Here is a 16960-nt window from a genome sequence, read left to right as displayed (position 1 = left end):
AAAAATGCATGGACATAAAAGAAGCTAGAGAAGTATGCCAGGACAGGAAAGTATGGCGGCAAATAGTGAATAAAAAGAGTGTCAGTAGAGTGAATGACGCCTAAAACAAAAGACCTTGGCTACTAATGGACCCAAGTGGGGAACCTTACATAACGACTTCGTGAGGTTCTTCGCTTGGGGTGATTGCTAGAGAAATTGATCAGCAACCTGGGTCGGAGCAGTGTGGCGGAACGAACGTGTTATTTACTTAAATAGCACGAGAATTCTGGATCAATCTGAAAAATCTCTATCCTTTCCACACACTACTCCTTTCCCCTACCGAGTGAGTCACGCCTACCCCGAAAGGGAAATGGCTTAATGGTGTAATTAAAAAAAAACTATTAGTCCTAGTGGGATGGGACATATTTTGAAATTGGTTGGCACTTCAGTCCCATTTCAGTTCTACTTTATTGGGACATAAGTTCCATCAGGACTTGCGAAAATCTCGAAAGAAATCAAATAAAATGAAACTTCTCTGGTATTATTGTCCTAACAATTATTTAGAACTTGTAAAAATGTAATATATTATAATAAAATAATTGATTGAGACTTTCTAGAAACTATTATCCTAAATATGTCTTTCTAAAAGAAAAAAGTGTGATAAGATGCTTTCGAATTTTTTCAACTTTTTGGTATCAACTTTGCAATATTTTTTCTATATAAGATTTTATTTAATTTGGAAAAAGACATTGAAATTTGCACTCTCTTTTAATATCTTTGTATATAACTAGGCAGTGCTTTAGACCATAAGAGTATTCTGTCATTGATCTTGAAAAAAACTTTTACAACTAAAAATGTTTTCATTTGAAGAAATAAAACCTGAACTACAAATAAAAGGACTCCAAGTGGAGTTTTGTTTAATTTTCAACTTTTAAGATCAAAGCTAAACAAATTTTTCAGTAAGAAATTTGCATTTCAATACTCAATAACTTACACGTAAATAAAGTAGCTTATAGCATTTTTTATTTGACCAATTTTCAATCAAATTTCATTAAACTATAAAGTTCAAAACTTCTAACCTTTATATTTAGAGATTTAAAATATAAATCTACGCTAAAATTTTCTGTCAATTGAAGATTGAATCAATTAATGTGTACATTTTAAAAATCATATCTTTTTATGCCATTTCAGGTTAGAAACATTAAAAATTAAAAGATTTTTAAAAAATTTTAAATTAGAAGTGACACTTTTTAAATTTTTAATCGTTTCAAACAATTAATTGTTCAATTGTTATATATAAATCAAAATTCATCACATTTACTTACAATTTAAACATTCCTAAAATGAAGAAATTACAATAAATTGTAAGGTACAAAGTTTTAATTTAGAACTCTGAAACTTTCAGGATTTATGGAATTCTATTTCAAGCAATTTAGTTTCAAATTGTTTAGTTTTGAATATATTTAATTTAAAACTATTCATTTGAAAGAAACATTCAAATATTGCTAATTATAAAATGATGGTTATTTTTTATAATTAAAATTTTTCAAATTAAATAGGATGTTATTATTTGAAATTAATTTACGCATTCTAAACTGAATTCTTCAATTATTGAGAAAGTTAAAAGATGAATTCAAAATTTTTTAAACTTAAACTTATTTGGAACTGAATAACATATCACTATTTATGAAAGTTATGATATTTCAAGTGTTTAGCTAGATATTTAAAAAAAATTTTATTTTCCAGTCAAAAAATATATATTCACTGACAATTCCCGATTTTGCAGTCCAGCGGGCACTCTGCGTATTCCTCAATTTTCATTGTCAGAACTGTTGGGCTTTTTAAGGAATTTCCGAATTTTTAGTTGAGCAAATTGAAGTTCGGAATAAATCATATTTACTACACATTTTATTTATCCAGAATATTTCAATTATTTTCATTCACTATAATGATTATTATTTGCTATAATTTTCATTTTCCTGATATAGCGCATGATCTAAATGGTTTTACGATTTGCCATTTATGCCATAATTTCTTTTAAACTCAATTTTCACGTCACCTAAATTTCACATGTTGGGTACATTCACTAGAGTAATGGGAATGTTAAATGCTGAGAATGAATTTTGGGCACAAGAATTTAATTTCGCAAACTAAACCCACACAAGTGTTCTATAGTGAAACGTGCAATGTTTGCCTCCACCAACGAAGATCCATTCGCGAAACCATTAGGGATCAGCGGGGATCGTAAATTCATTGATATATTTACCATGTAACGAGAACGCATATGGTAGATGCGTGTGTGTGTGAGTGTGAGTGTACAAAAACAGGCGCGTTTATATACCAATGTAGAATATAGCTAGCATATTTAATTTATTTATAGCATACTACTAACTGGCCCAGTCTGCATATTATCCATTTCGAGGACCTCTTCGGATGCAGGAGAATTACTCTTTTTTATTTATTTTTATTTATATCTCTCTTCCTTTTTTTAAACACACAGTAGGGGCCTTCAATAAACTACGTTTTTAATTTTGGGCAATAATAGGGCAAAACATTGTTTAAAATAAAGTTTATTTAGATATTATATTGAGTTCAATACGAAGCGCTATAAATTCCTAAGATTTCAAGTCGAAATATATTGTATTTTCAAAAGTTTTGAAGTTTTTAATAAAAGAGACGAATTTTCAACTAAATAGCTGCTGTCTAAATAAAAAATTTACAATATAACTAAAAACATTTGCATTTTTAAACAAATAGTTCAAGATTTCAAGCCAAAGAGACGTATTTTTTAAAAGAGAGTTTAATTTTCACAATAAACAATTGAATTTTAAAGGATAAAATTGATTTTAAACTAACTAGTTCAATTTTTATCTAAAAATATTATTTTTTAACCAAAAATTAAATGGTTAGGTTTACAGCTCAAAAATTAATTTTTAACAAAAAAAACCTGAATTTTCAATCAGTTGAATTCGACGAAAGAAGACGAATTTATAAAAAAACAGTTGAATCCTCTACCGAAATGATGAATTTTCAGTAAAAAAGATTAATTTTCAATAAAATAATTAAATCCTTCACCAAGTAGTTTTATTTGCAAATAAAATGATGAGTTGCCCACAAGAAGATTAATATTTAAAAAGAACGAATGTTTAAGAAAAATCGTTAAATTTTAAACTCAAAAAGATTAGTGATCTGCAAATGAGTTAAGTTTTCTAGAAAAAGTTAATTCACAACCAAGCAGTTAAATTTTTAACTAAAGTGATGATTTTTAAACCAAAAAATTGATTTTTTTATAAATTAGTCTCCTTTAAATTATTTAGTTGATTTTTCAATAAAAGCAAGATGAACTTTCAACAAATGAACTAATACATTTTTAACCAAATAAATTAACCTTCAACCAAACAGTTCAATTTTCAACTCGAAAATATAAATTTTCAACCAGAAATCGAACAGTTCAATTTTCAGTTAAAAAAATTACTTTTCGACGATAAATAAGTAAATTTCAACCAGTCGAGTCCACGCAAAAAAATTTTTTTGAACAAAATATTTGAATCCTCCACCAAAAAGATGAATTTTCTACACAAAAAACATATTTTCAACAAAATGTATTAAGTTTTTGTCAAATAGCTGAATTTTTAAGGTATAATAAAGGATAAATTTTGAGTCAAAGAGGTGAATCTTCAAGAAAAACAGAATTTAAAAAATACTTGTTTAAATTGCAACCAAGTAGTTGAAGTTTTCATGAAAAATATTAATTTGTATGCATATAGTTTAATTTTCAACAAAAACCATTCTAATTATTAAACAAGAAAATTGATGTCCTGCAAAGAAGGGCGAATCTTCAACAAAATGTAGGATTTCTTAAACAAATTGTTAAATTAAATAGCCTAAAAATGAATTCCCTACAAACAAGTTTAATTTTCAGCAAAATAATTAAATTTTTAATAAAATACATGAAGTTCGAACCGAATTGTTCAATTTTAGCACCAAACAGACGAATTATCTACAAAGGAGAAGTAACATTTTCAACAAAATACAGTGAAACTCTTGTATAGAGCCGATTTTGTGGCTGACGGTGGGTAGGAACTAACTCATTATAGTTCATTTTGCTTTTGTTTGTTCACGCCTGAGTCCTCACCTGAGTGACAACCGCATATCCTGCGCACCTACTGTTACACCTACCTTTGGCGTGGGGTCCATCCTCGGAAGGGCGGTAGAAGGGAGGGCTATTGAAGGGTTTCACTGTAATTGAATTCTTAACCAGCATAAAATAATCTTTAACCAAACACTTGCATTTTAATCCGAAAGCATGAATTTTCAACTGAAAAGATTAATTTTCTATCAGAAAAGACAAATTTTCAACAAAAAACATTCATTTTTAAGAACATAATTCAACCAAGTAGTTGACTTCGCAACCTAAGATATTTTTTTTGCAGTCCGTTTTTAAACCAAGCAGTTGAATTTATTACAAAAATATGACTGTTTAACGAAGTAGTTGCAGATTCAAGAAAATAATTAAATTTTCAAACAATTAGTAACATTCTTACCCAAACGAGATGAATTTTGAACCATAAATCTAATAATACTCCTTAAAAAAAATAGCATCTAATAAAAAATAGAAGGATTTCCTAATTGGCTACTATGCATTCAGTGTGCTTTCAAGAAAAATCAGGAAACGTACTAATTGTTATCTAAGTTATAACGTCATTTTCACTGACCTCCACCCACACGCTGTTACCAAACGCAGTTTTTGTCCAGGGGCAGGATTGCACAAAACAAACTGAATTTTCCTTTATAAAAAAGGGAAGATCCCCTGTCACTTCACCCTCTTCCGGTTTAAGGTCGGCCGCAGATATCCCAACAATTTTTGCCCGAGCACGTAGTTATCCTTTAGTGTCAAATCCGATCGACCGAATTGCTTTTACGTTTTGCCTCGGCACTGCGATGCAAATAGATTTTGGACGGAGGCGAAACAATTTTTGGCCGCCGATGTATTATTGTATCGTCGGTCATTTTGAGCTTTGAATTTTCCACTGGTATTGTTCGCATGTGCGAGAGCCGCGGATGAAATCAACTGTTTTCAAACGATTTCCAGGTCAAATAGCATTCCCCTTGTGGCAACATTTTCAGAGATATTTTTATATTTTTTCAATCCGGTGTGGATAATCGGTATTTGTAAAGAATTTTATCAAAAAAAATTCAATATCAATAATGTTATTGCAAAAAAAGGTTTGTTTCAAAATGCATGTTAAATTCTGTTAATGACTACAGTCATACATAATTTTATGAGGGGTCATCACAAATTACGTAAGACATACGTCAAATACATGAATTTTCAACCAAATAATTGAGTTTTCGACTCATACAGATAAATTTTAAACCATGAAAAAAGGAAATTTCAAGAAAATCGGTCAACTTAAAAAAAAAAAAAGAATTAAAAAAAATTAATTAAATGTTCAAAAAAAAATATTTTTACCCCAAATAAAATTAATTTTTAACTAAATAATTATATTTGAAACCAAACAGATGAATTTTACACAGAAAATGGAATAGTTAAATTTTCAGTTAAGGAAGTGAATTTTTAACTAAAATTATGAATCTTCAACCAAAAAAAAAGAATTAATTTTCAATCAAATATTTAAAGTTTCAACTCAAAAGAATACTGCTCTATGACAAAACACAAAACTAAAAAAAAGTATGAATCGTTAACTGAAAAAGTTAGATTTTAAATAAAATATATAATGTTCAAATTATTAGTCCGAAAAACAAATTTTCAAAAATAACAAATGAATATTTAATAGAATAGTTACAAGTTTCAACCAAAGAAATGAATTTTTAATCAAAAAGATGAATTTTTAACTAACCAAAATACATTTCTACGAAAAAGGCGAACTAAAATAGTTAAAATGTCACCTAGAACAAAAAAATGTGCAACTTCAAAAAGAATAGTTGAGTTTAAAAAAAAAATATTTTTTAACAAATCAAATTAATTTTCAACAAACTACTGAAATTTTCAACCAAACACATGCATTTTATACCAAGAAGGCTTTTTATTCTTATCAAAAAAGATAAATTTTCATAAAAAAATATTCAATAAAATAAAAGTTTCGTCCAAAGAAATGAATTTTCAATCATACATTTGAATTTTTAATGGAATTTTCAACCTAGTAGTTAAATTTTCAACCAAAGAAATAAATTTTTAAGCGAAAATATAAATTAATCATCAAGAAGATTAATATTCTCCCGCACCAAAGACAAATTATCAACAAAATACAGGAGTTTTCAACCAAAACAAAAATTATATTTTTATTTAAACAAAAAATAGTTGAATGCAACCAAAAATAAGAGTTATTCACAAAATAGTTGAATCCTCAAAGAAAACAAATTAATTTTCATCCAAACAGTTGTTCCGCTGACTTTCCCTGACTTTCTGAAATCTCCTGACCTGTAGCAACAATGAAATTATAGTTTTTTATTGTTACGGCTCTTAAATGGGCCTTGAAATTAGCTTAATTACATTAAAACGCTTTTTTTTTTACTCGAGTAGAAGCATCTTACTCATTGAGACTAATTTTGAGCATTAACCGTTAGATAGTTCAAAAAGTAATTTAAAGTTTAAAGGATATAATATTAACAAGAAGGAAAAATTATGGAAAAATGATGCAGAATGAAAATGGATTAAAATTCTAAATAGAATAGAAAGTGAAGAAAAATTGTCGAGTTAATTATTTACGAGCGCGGATTTTTCTCTGGAAAGGAGGCTAAACTATTATTTACGATGCGTAGTGGCAGCTTACAAGAGTTAAATCCCATTTGAGCGAGGATTTACCACCATAGCTGTTTCTGTCCTATTTACTTCAGTAAACATTTCCTCATGACCCATTGTGATGGTTTACTGCATTCTAAGATCAAAATCAATGTAAGAAAAGTAAGATAAGTCTTGTATTTCTAAATGATTTCTTGCGCTTATCATTGCGGCTTCAAATTTATTTATATTTATTTAAATACATAAAAAAGAGCCATCTTCATTTGTGAAATAACAAAGTTTGTTTCTTCAATTTGTTGTAACTAATCGGTACTGTGACAGTTGACTTCAAAACAAGCCGAGCATTTTACGTAATAAAAAATAATCATAAATCATAAACAATTCAAGGTTAACTCAAGAAATTAATGTAAACTGAAAACAATTCCAAAATATTGATAAAAAAATTCATTCGTTAATCAACTTGGAATAAATCACGAGAAGTTCAAAAGAATCGAAAAGAATTCAAGATGAATTAATAATAATTCAGTCACAAGTAAATTCGAATTACTTGAAAAAAATGTGTAATACTCAATATTCTACTTATTTCAGTAAAATTGGATTGATTTTAAAATAATTCAACAAAATTAAAAAAAAAAATTTGATGACATTCTTGCAAAATTGAGATAAATAAAATAATTAAAGTGAATAGAACAAAATTGTTAAAATCGAGAAAAAAATCAAATGAAGAGAAATGGGAGTGAATAGAATGAGGTAATAATAATTTCATAAGATCGGTCAGAATACAAGGTGAATTTAAAAGCCTTCAGTAAGAAAAAAAAATACAAAAAATTTATATTGAATTCAATAAGCTTCAAAGGGATTTTATATAATTCATTGAGAAATCAAAATAATTCAAAGAAATTCAAACAAAATTCAAGAAAATTCAAAAGGATTCAAAGGAATTAGGAAAACATTTAATGAAGTGCAGAAATTGTTGAGTTTTCTGTTTCCAATTATTGGAAGCAGTGTCTAAAGTGATTGCTTTACAAGACTAAGAAAAATAATTAAAATAGAAAAAAACGAAAATTAAAAGCTAATAAACCCGAATAAATATAGAAGAGAGATTACGAAAATAACCATTCGGATTTGTAAATTAATATAGAAAAGCATACTAAAACAACAAAAAATAATTTAAAAAACTGCAGGAGAAAAACAAAGTTTTATTTATAAAATAAAATGTCAATATCATACGCGCTATAATCCATGCAAACTGGCAATAATATCTACATGGTACAATTTTTCAAAATTTCATTTTTTAAGTAAATCTAGTTGTTTTCGGTATTTTAGGGCCGCCTTCTATTTATAACACAGAACCACAAAATGGTTTTGGGAGTCTACTGGGATTCCAATAGGTATACTTTATGTTTATGGGGTCGCTGAACACGAATCCATTCGCAGAATTGAGCCAGCACGTCAAGATTTGCAATAAAATTCAAAAAATGGTTAAAAACCTGGAATTTCTGCATAAATTTCGTCCCCAAACCTACAAACCTCTAATTGACAAGCCTCAAACCCACGAAATAACAAGACCCAAACCCACAAACCGCAAACCCCAAACCAACAAGCCCCAGACCCACAAGCTCCATATCAACAAACCCACAACCCCAAACCAACAAGCTCCAAACCCACACGCTCTAAGCCCACAAACTTCAAATACACCAGCTTCATATCCACAAACCTACAAACCCCAAACCCACAAACTCAATTCCACAAACCCAAACACCTCACATCTTTAAATACCAATTGAGAAATTGGTATAATTTGGGGTTTGTACATTTATGGATATGGAGCTTGTGGGTTTGGGGTTTGTACTTTTGTGGATTTGGAGCTTTTTGGCTTGGGGTTTGTTGATATATACCATAGAGCTTGTGGGTTTGGGACTTGTTGGTTTGGGGTATGTGGGGTTGCAGCTAGTTAGTTTGTGGATTTGGGGCTTGTTAATTTGGGGTTTGTGGGTTTGCGGACGATATTTATGCAGAAATTCCAGGATTTTAACCATTTTTTGAATTTTACTACAAATCCTGACGTGCTTTCTCAATTCTGCGAATGGATTCGTGTTCAGCGACTCCATAAACATAAAGTATACCTATTTGGATCCCATTAGACTCCCAAAACCATTTTGTAGTCCTGTGTAATTGATATATTTAAAAGCCTTCCTGAAAAAAGTAGAAGAAAATTTTAAATTGGATAGATTCTCTATCCACACTATATATAATAATAATAATAAAAATCTTCCTCTATGAGGAATCAAAATAATCGAATTTTACACATTTCGGGAAAATTCAATCAAAATCTATCAAGGCGCAGAATTTAAATAAATGCCTACAAGCACATTTGATACAGATCCTATACATTGAATCAAACAAATTACACGAATAAAAGTCTAACAGCACATTTCCTAAAAATCCTATCTAATTCCTTCAAACGAATTTCACGAATTAAAATCTAAGTCAGCACATTTGATAGAACTTTCTATCAAATTATATGCATCTAGAAATTATGTACTTGTCTATAATAAAATTCTCATTTAACTTTTTTCAAATCTTATCCAAAAAAAATTCGTATTATCCACATCTTTTATTATTATCTTGCATAATTCACATCTGCTACAATTTTTGAAATTTCTGTCAAATTCTATCCATCCAGAAATATTATACTTTTGTTTCAGCAGATTCTCATTAAAATGCTATCAAATCTGATCCACTCCAGACTTCAATCAATTGTATGAAATTGTATTTGCCGAGAAATCTTATACATTCCTATCCAAATTTTCTAATTCTGTAAAATTTGATAGATTTTCAACAAAAATACATTGGTGTAAATTTTAAAGGAAATTAAAGATTTTTCGAGGAGTAGAATTTGATAAAAGTCTTCCAGGTTTTGCGGAAAATGGGATCTGGTTTCAATAAATAAATAAATGAATAAATAAAGTTAGATGAAAACTTCCAAGATTCTTCAACAGCATATGCCACAAGTCTTGTGCGGTGCAACGAGAAAATTTTGATAGGAAAGTATAAGATTTTCCAACAAATTTTGACAGCTGTGATTTAAATTCTATTAATATTTTAGGATTTTTTATCGAATCCTATCTAACCTTTGTAGCCATAAGTCTCTTGATTTTTGGTCTGTAGTAATTTCCACACTTACCCTAATAGAATTTACGTATAAAATATCAATAATTTTGAATCCTTTGTAATAAAGATGTCTTATAGGAGATTTAATATCCAGTCAGGTTTTAGCATGGATAATTAAGAGCGAACACCTTTTGAAAGCTGACATTCATCAGAGGAAAAAGAAAAAAACACATAGGCTGTCAAAAGGGCGAGAAAAACGAGCAAGACAAAAGTGGAAAGTCGTCAGCACATTAGCTTTTAGCAGGACGGTCTCGGGTGTTGAGCCGTCTCTCGGAAAAAGAGTGCAAAATCATTCGAAAATTTCGCGTTGCCGGACCATTAGCCCCGCGAGCTTGTGAATTTTTTAGGTTGTTCTTGCTGCTGCGTCGCATCCGACACCACCAAACCACGCGTTATCTTGCGGTTTAATCACAAATCCTTCCAGCCCCTCGTGGCTAGATCGTGTTTTTTGCTGTTATATTCATTTTTAAAGGCAAAATGTATACAATATTTTACAGTTAGACTAGCGCTTTCAAATTAAAGAATTACACGTAGAAAAAGGGATATTCAGATTTATTATCTGGATTTTTACCTGCTGGACGACGATCTATAATTATATATTAACGTGCAATATCTAAATATTAAAATTTTCTATCTAGGCTTTAAAACTCTTACGACTTTTTCCTAAAAACGATAATTTTTTCATCAGTTTATGCCAAAAATAGAACAATATCAATTTTAGAGAATTATTCTAATTGCTATTTTGCATTAATATTTTCAAAAATTTAGGCTGAACGTTAGAAACTGTTTAAAAATGTTGTCGCGCTCTACCTGGTAGTGTATACACATTCTCAATTTTTTTCTCATTTTATTTAGAATCATTAAAAAAGGCTTATCAAATTCGATGAAAAGAAAATCGCACGATGCACATTTTTTAAAATTTGGTTGAACTGAAAAACAATTAAGATTCTCGTGCTTGTGTAAACACTTACACAGGAATAACAAAAGATTATTCTTTTTTTTTTAGATTTTTTAATGGATTTTTTTCGGGTTCAATCCTAGAAACTTTCGGGACAGACTTTTAAACATCTGTAGAACTAAAATATTGATTTATATATTCATAAGTTTTAGATTCCTCAACTTACGACAAATAATTCCTATAGGCATAATTTATTCAAGAAATTCTTTTGTTGCCAATTTTTCTATTATTTTAGCGATTTTGTATTTTTGAAAATGCTGACCGAGAAAAAAATTCTGCAATATTTTAGCCTCCAATTTCTAAACTAAAGCAACTAAAACTTTGAGAATTTGCTAAAATCTTCTTCAATTTAAGCATTTTGCCCTAGGATTTAAAAAAAATCGAATCAATCACCGGCCTATAATTAAAAAATGGAGATTAGTTTTCTTCTATTTTAATTCTTGAAGAAAACTTTCATGAGTAAGGAGATTCGAAAACCTGACAGCTAAACCGTTTAGGTACTCAGCCATGCCTCTGACCATTCTATCGCCGGAGTTCTAGAAATTAAAAATGATAGAGATTGAAAGTTAGAAAATAATAATTAAAAAGTCTTTAACATTTGAAGAGTTGTATTTTGCACTCACAGAAAGCTTATAAAATATATAAGAATATATTGCAACTGACACTCTGAAAAATATTTGTCTCGAATTAAAGAAACCGTTACTTTAACATCATTTTTTCATTTAACCAGAAATAATTTCAAAATGGAGAAAATCATTGCAAATTAAAGAAAAAGTTTCGTTGAAACAAAACAACATTTTTTTAATTAAAGAATTTTTTCTGTGTGAAGTGTTTTGTCTAGGCGTCAACGGACACCCAACATAATTAGTATAATTTGAAAGTTGCAGAATTTCATTAGAAAATAATTGAAATTGTATTATTTCTAATTTAAAGCATTCAAAATTGAAGAATTTTATTTTGAATTGAATTTAAAACTGAATCTAAATTAGGTCAAAATGTTTTTTTTTTATTGAATCTAAATTAGGTCGAAATGTTTTTTTTTTATTGAACTGGTTCAAAATTAAATAACTAAAAATTATAATCTCTTGAAATTACTTATTTTTTTTTACTTTAAAGGGATTTAGGATTGGATAATTTAAACTTAAAAGTAATTTGAACTTCCTTTAAAACTTAAAAACATTTTATTTTTAAAAAGTTGTGATATTAACACTTTTACGGTGCACTGCAATGAGCTAAGATTTTGGAGAATGAGGTCTGGGTTCTTCACCACGATAACGCACCTGTCCATTCATCGCAGCTTATTCATTAATTTCTGGTGAACCGCGGCCTCATACAAGTTCGGCATCCCTCATACAGTTCGAATCTGACTTCCTGTGATTTCTGGCTGTTTCCTAAATTAAAGTCTCCTCTAAAAGTCTAAAAGGAAAACAATTTCAAGACGTAGAGGGAATAAAATAAAATGAGACGAAGCAGCTATTACACGGAGAGAATTTAGGTAAAACCGTCGCGCTAGTTGTGAGATAACCGCTGCACTTCGGTTCGGTGTGGCGTTTTCTCCAAATTCGGGGCACTGGTTACCCCGAGCTTACGCGGATCAGCCGTTTTATAATGTTAGGTGCTATATTTTCCTAAGCTGTGCAAGCGCGGAACTGTGCCGCAAGCGCCGTGTGTGCAGAATGCCTCGACTATACTGTTGATCAAACGGTTCGGCTTGTTCGGGGTAATGGTAACTAAATAGAAGTGGCGCTGTTCACTGTGTGATTGGTGCGACAATTGTACGTGTTGGGTGAGCAGCTCTACCAAACTTCTCTCCGTATATCTATGTCGAAAGGTGATTTTAACCCCCTACCACCCTTAAAACTTTCTTTTTTTCTGAATTTTGAGACATTTAGGCATATTATTCCTATGGCGGAGTGTATACAAAACTAAAATTCTAGCTCATTACCGTCCTGACTTTCATGTAAATCCTTGCGTTAAAAATTGCTGTTCGTCTCAAAGTCATATTTAAAAAAACTCAAGTCTTCCAAACGTTATATATATATGTCACTGTGGGCGGTAGAGGGTTAAGGAGCTGAAGAAGGTTGTTGCTTCCAAACGGGAGTAAATTGAAGGGGATATCATGAGCATTAAGCATAACTAACTCTTACAACTCGTACATAACAAGGTCGGAGACTTTCTGGACATACCTCGTTTTAGGTCCGAACATTTGTATATTGTTATTAGTAATAATATTGACTACTTTTAAAGTTCGACCTCGACCATGATTAAACTTATAACAAAAAGCTATGGGAAATGTTAAGAACTCCCCTGCAATACATAAATCGCACACTTCACTTCTCACCTCATCGTCTTTCTTTCCTTCTCATTTGATTCGCCTCTATTTACATCCGCTGTCGATGTTGCGCTCTTCATCTAGATATAAATCGCCTTGACGAGCCATAGAAGTTAATGAATCGTACGTTCCGGTCTTTAGATGCGCCACGATCTGATCGCCCTCGTAAGTGTCGTAAGAACCGAGGTGTGGTCCGGTCTACGACGTTTTTTCCAACCTCATTCCGCTGAAGGAGCTGTCCTGCACTGTCCTATCTGCCTCACTTCTGCGACACTTTGACACCGATCTCAGATGATAATAAAGAATGTGGAACACGCGCTTCAACCCTCGAATCAATTTATTTTCGTTTTAATTTAAAAATGTTTCGTTTTTTCCAAAAAATCTATTAACTGCATATTTTAGTTGCAGAAGTGGAATTCAGTGAGGAATTGGTTTCATCTAAATCATGAAATTAAAGAAGTCGCAGAAAAATAATTGAACTGGATTCCAATAACAGGAATTAGGGAAAATAGAGGATTAAAAGGGGATTTCATTTAATATTAAAAACTTTTGATATCATATGAGACACTTGTGAATATTGCACGGAAGTGTCCTTTAACATAGCGCCTTTTCATTAGCGTAAGAGATTGAAAAATATATAAGCAAATGAATTGAAAAAAGATCAAGTTGGAATTTAAAAAATGTTTTCTTTTTAATGTTTTTTTTATCAGTTAATTGTGACATTCAACACAATATACGCTACTTTTTCATATTATTTTCAATTTCCAAAATTTTCTTTCTACAACTACAAATAACATATTTTCCTCCGATACGCTGTTTTGCGTGTTTCATTTGGTATTTTAAAAGTATTGAAAATAAAACAAAAGCCTTATTTATTACAGGCTCCATATAGTCTTTCCCTCCGGTTCCCTTTTTCTCGTTTTTCACTTCGAACTGAATTATTAAAACTTGATAAGAAGATCTAACTATAGTTTTAGTAGAAAATTCTGTTTTTGTTGTTGAAAAGTCAACTAGGTATTATATTTTTGTTTGAAAATTTATCTTCTTTCATTGATAATATTATTAATTTGTTCAAAATGTTATTATTTTATTGAAAATTTAACAATTTTTGTTAAAAAGTCACCCTTTTTAGTTTAAAATTCGAATATTTATTTCAAAACTTTTTTCTTACAAATTTACAACTTCGGGTTGAAAGTTCAACTGTTTTTTTTTCAAGGTATTTTTTTGAGAAAATTCAACAGTGTAGTTGAATTTTTCTTTCTGGAATGAATAAAAAATCTTTTATGGTTGAAAAAACTACTTTTTGATTTAAAAATTAATGTGCTTTTGTTGAGAATTCAATTATTTTGTTAAACATTCGTCTTTTTTGGTAGACAAGTTATCTCGTACGTTAAAAATTTATCTTTTTGGTTCAAAATAATTTTTTTTTGTTAAAAATGTAACCATTTTGTTGAAAATTCAACTATTTTGTAGAAAATTCATGTATTTTGTTGAAAAATGGTCTTTTGCTAGGAAATTATTCCTTTGGGTTAAAAATTTAACTAATTGGTCAAAATTTCTTTTTGTGCTTTGTTAAAGATTCATCATTTCAGTTAAAAATGACTTTTTTTTAACTAAAAACGTAACTATTTCATTTTTTGTCCAAATTTTATCTTTTTGGTTGCAAGGTTAAATATTTCGTTGAAAATAACTTTTATTCATTTGAAAATTAATTTTAAGTCTGAAAATTTAACAATTCTCTGTTTTTAATTATTTTATTGTTTTATGATTGAACTATTTTGTTGAAAATGCATCGTTTTTGTTTGAAATTCAACTTTCATGCTTACAACTGAACTGTTTTGAATAAAATTCGTCTGTTTTTCTGGAAAATTTAACAATTTGGCTGGAAATATAACTATTTTTTAAAATACGTCTTGTTGGGTTGAAAATTCAAAAGGCTCGTAGAAAATTGGTTTCTTCGACGTAAAAAATCAACAATTTGTTTCAGCAATCTACTATTTTGTTACAAAACCTGAAAGGAATATGCTAGCAAATTTTGTATGGCTTTCAGACCAAAAAATATCATTAAATATAATTGAAATTCATTGAAAGAATAAAAGGAAATTCTTTTAAAAATGTGATTTTTTTTTACTTTGCGAAAATTGCGATATTTGAAGACAGTTTTTTGTATTGGAAAAAGTGTAAGGAACCAGCAAGGTTCCTTTTTTTGCTGGGTTTGTCATTGACTTTACCAAAAATGATCTTTCAAACTTTTTCTCTGAATTTCATTCATGCTTTGTCCAGTGATACTTCTTTAACGCATCTTCAGAGAAGAAGAGAACGATCCCAGCAAGGTTAGTATACCGCTTGTTTCTTACATTTCTTTCCAAAGAGAAACTTGCCTTCAAATATTGCAATCTGCACGAAGAAAAAATGGCCACACTATCTTAAAAATTTCAAATGATTACAGATAGTTTAAATAACTGCCTCGAAATCATAACACTTAATTATCTTAATTAGAACTAAGAATAAATATGGTTAGCAATCAAAAACATTCATTCTGAGAGATTTTTAAATTGGCAGGCGTTCTAATTTTGATAATCCCCAGTCTATAAATTGAAGTTGGTAAAATACTGAATTAATACATTTCTAATGAGGTTTTCAAATGCACACAGCATAGTAAAATTAAAAATTAAAAGTGAATAATTTAAATGTAATTGTAGCTACATTTACAACAATGCGAGTGGTTGTGGTATCCATCAGGATAACCCACGATATTTATTTTTTATTTTTAAAATACCATATTAAAAAATAATGATCTAAGAAAAAATAACTTTTGTTCAAGTTAGAAATTTGTATTTGTATGCATCTCCAAGACCATTGATTCTGCCAGATATGAATGATCTCACTTGTTGGAATTACCCTTTTTCAAACAAAGGGCATCTTTCTATCTCGTGACAATATTCTTATGACCTGGAAATCTCCAGAAGTGATTTTATTTTTTGTTTGTAGAGAAAATATGAGTATACAAGCATTTGAAAGTTCCAACTTCAAAAGTCAACCGAAGTTTGCTGGGTCCTTTACTTGCGAAACATCACATATAATAAAAACAATTTTATAAGCATAACCTTTCCTGACGGAAAGAAACCTTCCTTCAAGTAAATTGCAAATCAAAATTTATTTGAGCAATACTAAATGAAATGAGAAGCGATAAAGTTTCCCACTTGGAAATCTGAGTGATACAGGAATATTCTGGTACCAAATAATAAAAAACACTCAACCTCATCACGAAGGAGAGAAGATCGTATAAATCTTCGATCGACGGAAGAGGAAGTTGGCAAACTGTGAGGAGGAAGAGGTGAACATTCTGGAAGAAGATTGAAAGGTGAGGAGGAGAAAGAGTATGAAATCCAATCGTGTCTGGTTTATCCAGCATCCGTCCTTGGAGCTTTCGTTGTCTCGATCGAGAAAGTCGTCTTCTTATCCCTCGATTTTAGAAGGCCTCGATCGCTTCCGGCTGCTGCCTGTGCGAGACGAATCATCTAGCTTATGGCAACCTGGAAACGCCGGCGAATCCAATCGAACCCTCCTTCTTCGTTCTCTCAGCATATCCGGCTGCTCTTTTTATTCTTCTTCTTTTCTCTTCGCTTCTTTTCTCTACTCTTCTTCTTTCATTTTCCTATTCACATTTTCCTTTCCCTTTTCCGACAATCTATCTTCCTCTATATCTGTAACATCCTGTCGTCCTCCAACATACATGCCATACAAGCAAGCAT

General features: G+C 30.2%; 1 protein-coding gene across 1 annotated transcript in view; it reads right to left on the bottom strand.

Annotated features, from left to right (window-relative positions):
* LOC117174684 (netrin-1-like) overlaps nucleotides 1-16960 on the bottom strand; it is a 452050-nt gene that overhangs the window by 317694 nt on the left and 117396 nt on the right. The gene's annotated exons all lie outside the window — the stretch shown is intronic.

This window comes from Belonocnema kinseyi, chromosome 6, assembly GCF_010883055.1.
Source record: "Belonocnema kinseyi isolate 2016_QV_RU_SX_M_011 chromosome 6, B_treatae_v1, whole genome shotgun sequence".
Classification (NCBI taxonomy): domain Eukaryota; kingdom Metazoa; phylum Arthropoda; class Insecta; order Hymenoptera; family Cynipidae; genus Belonocnema; species Belonocnema kinseyi.
Note: the sequence above shows the minus strand (reverse complement) of the source record. Positions and strands in the feature narration are given on the sequence as shown.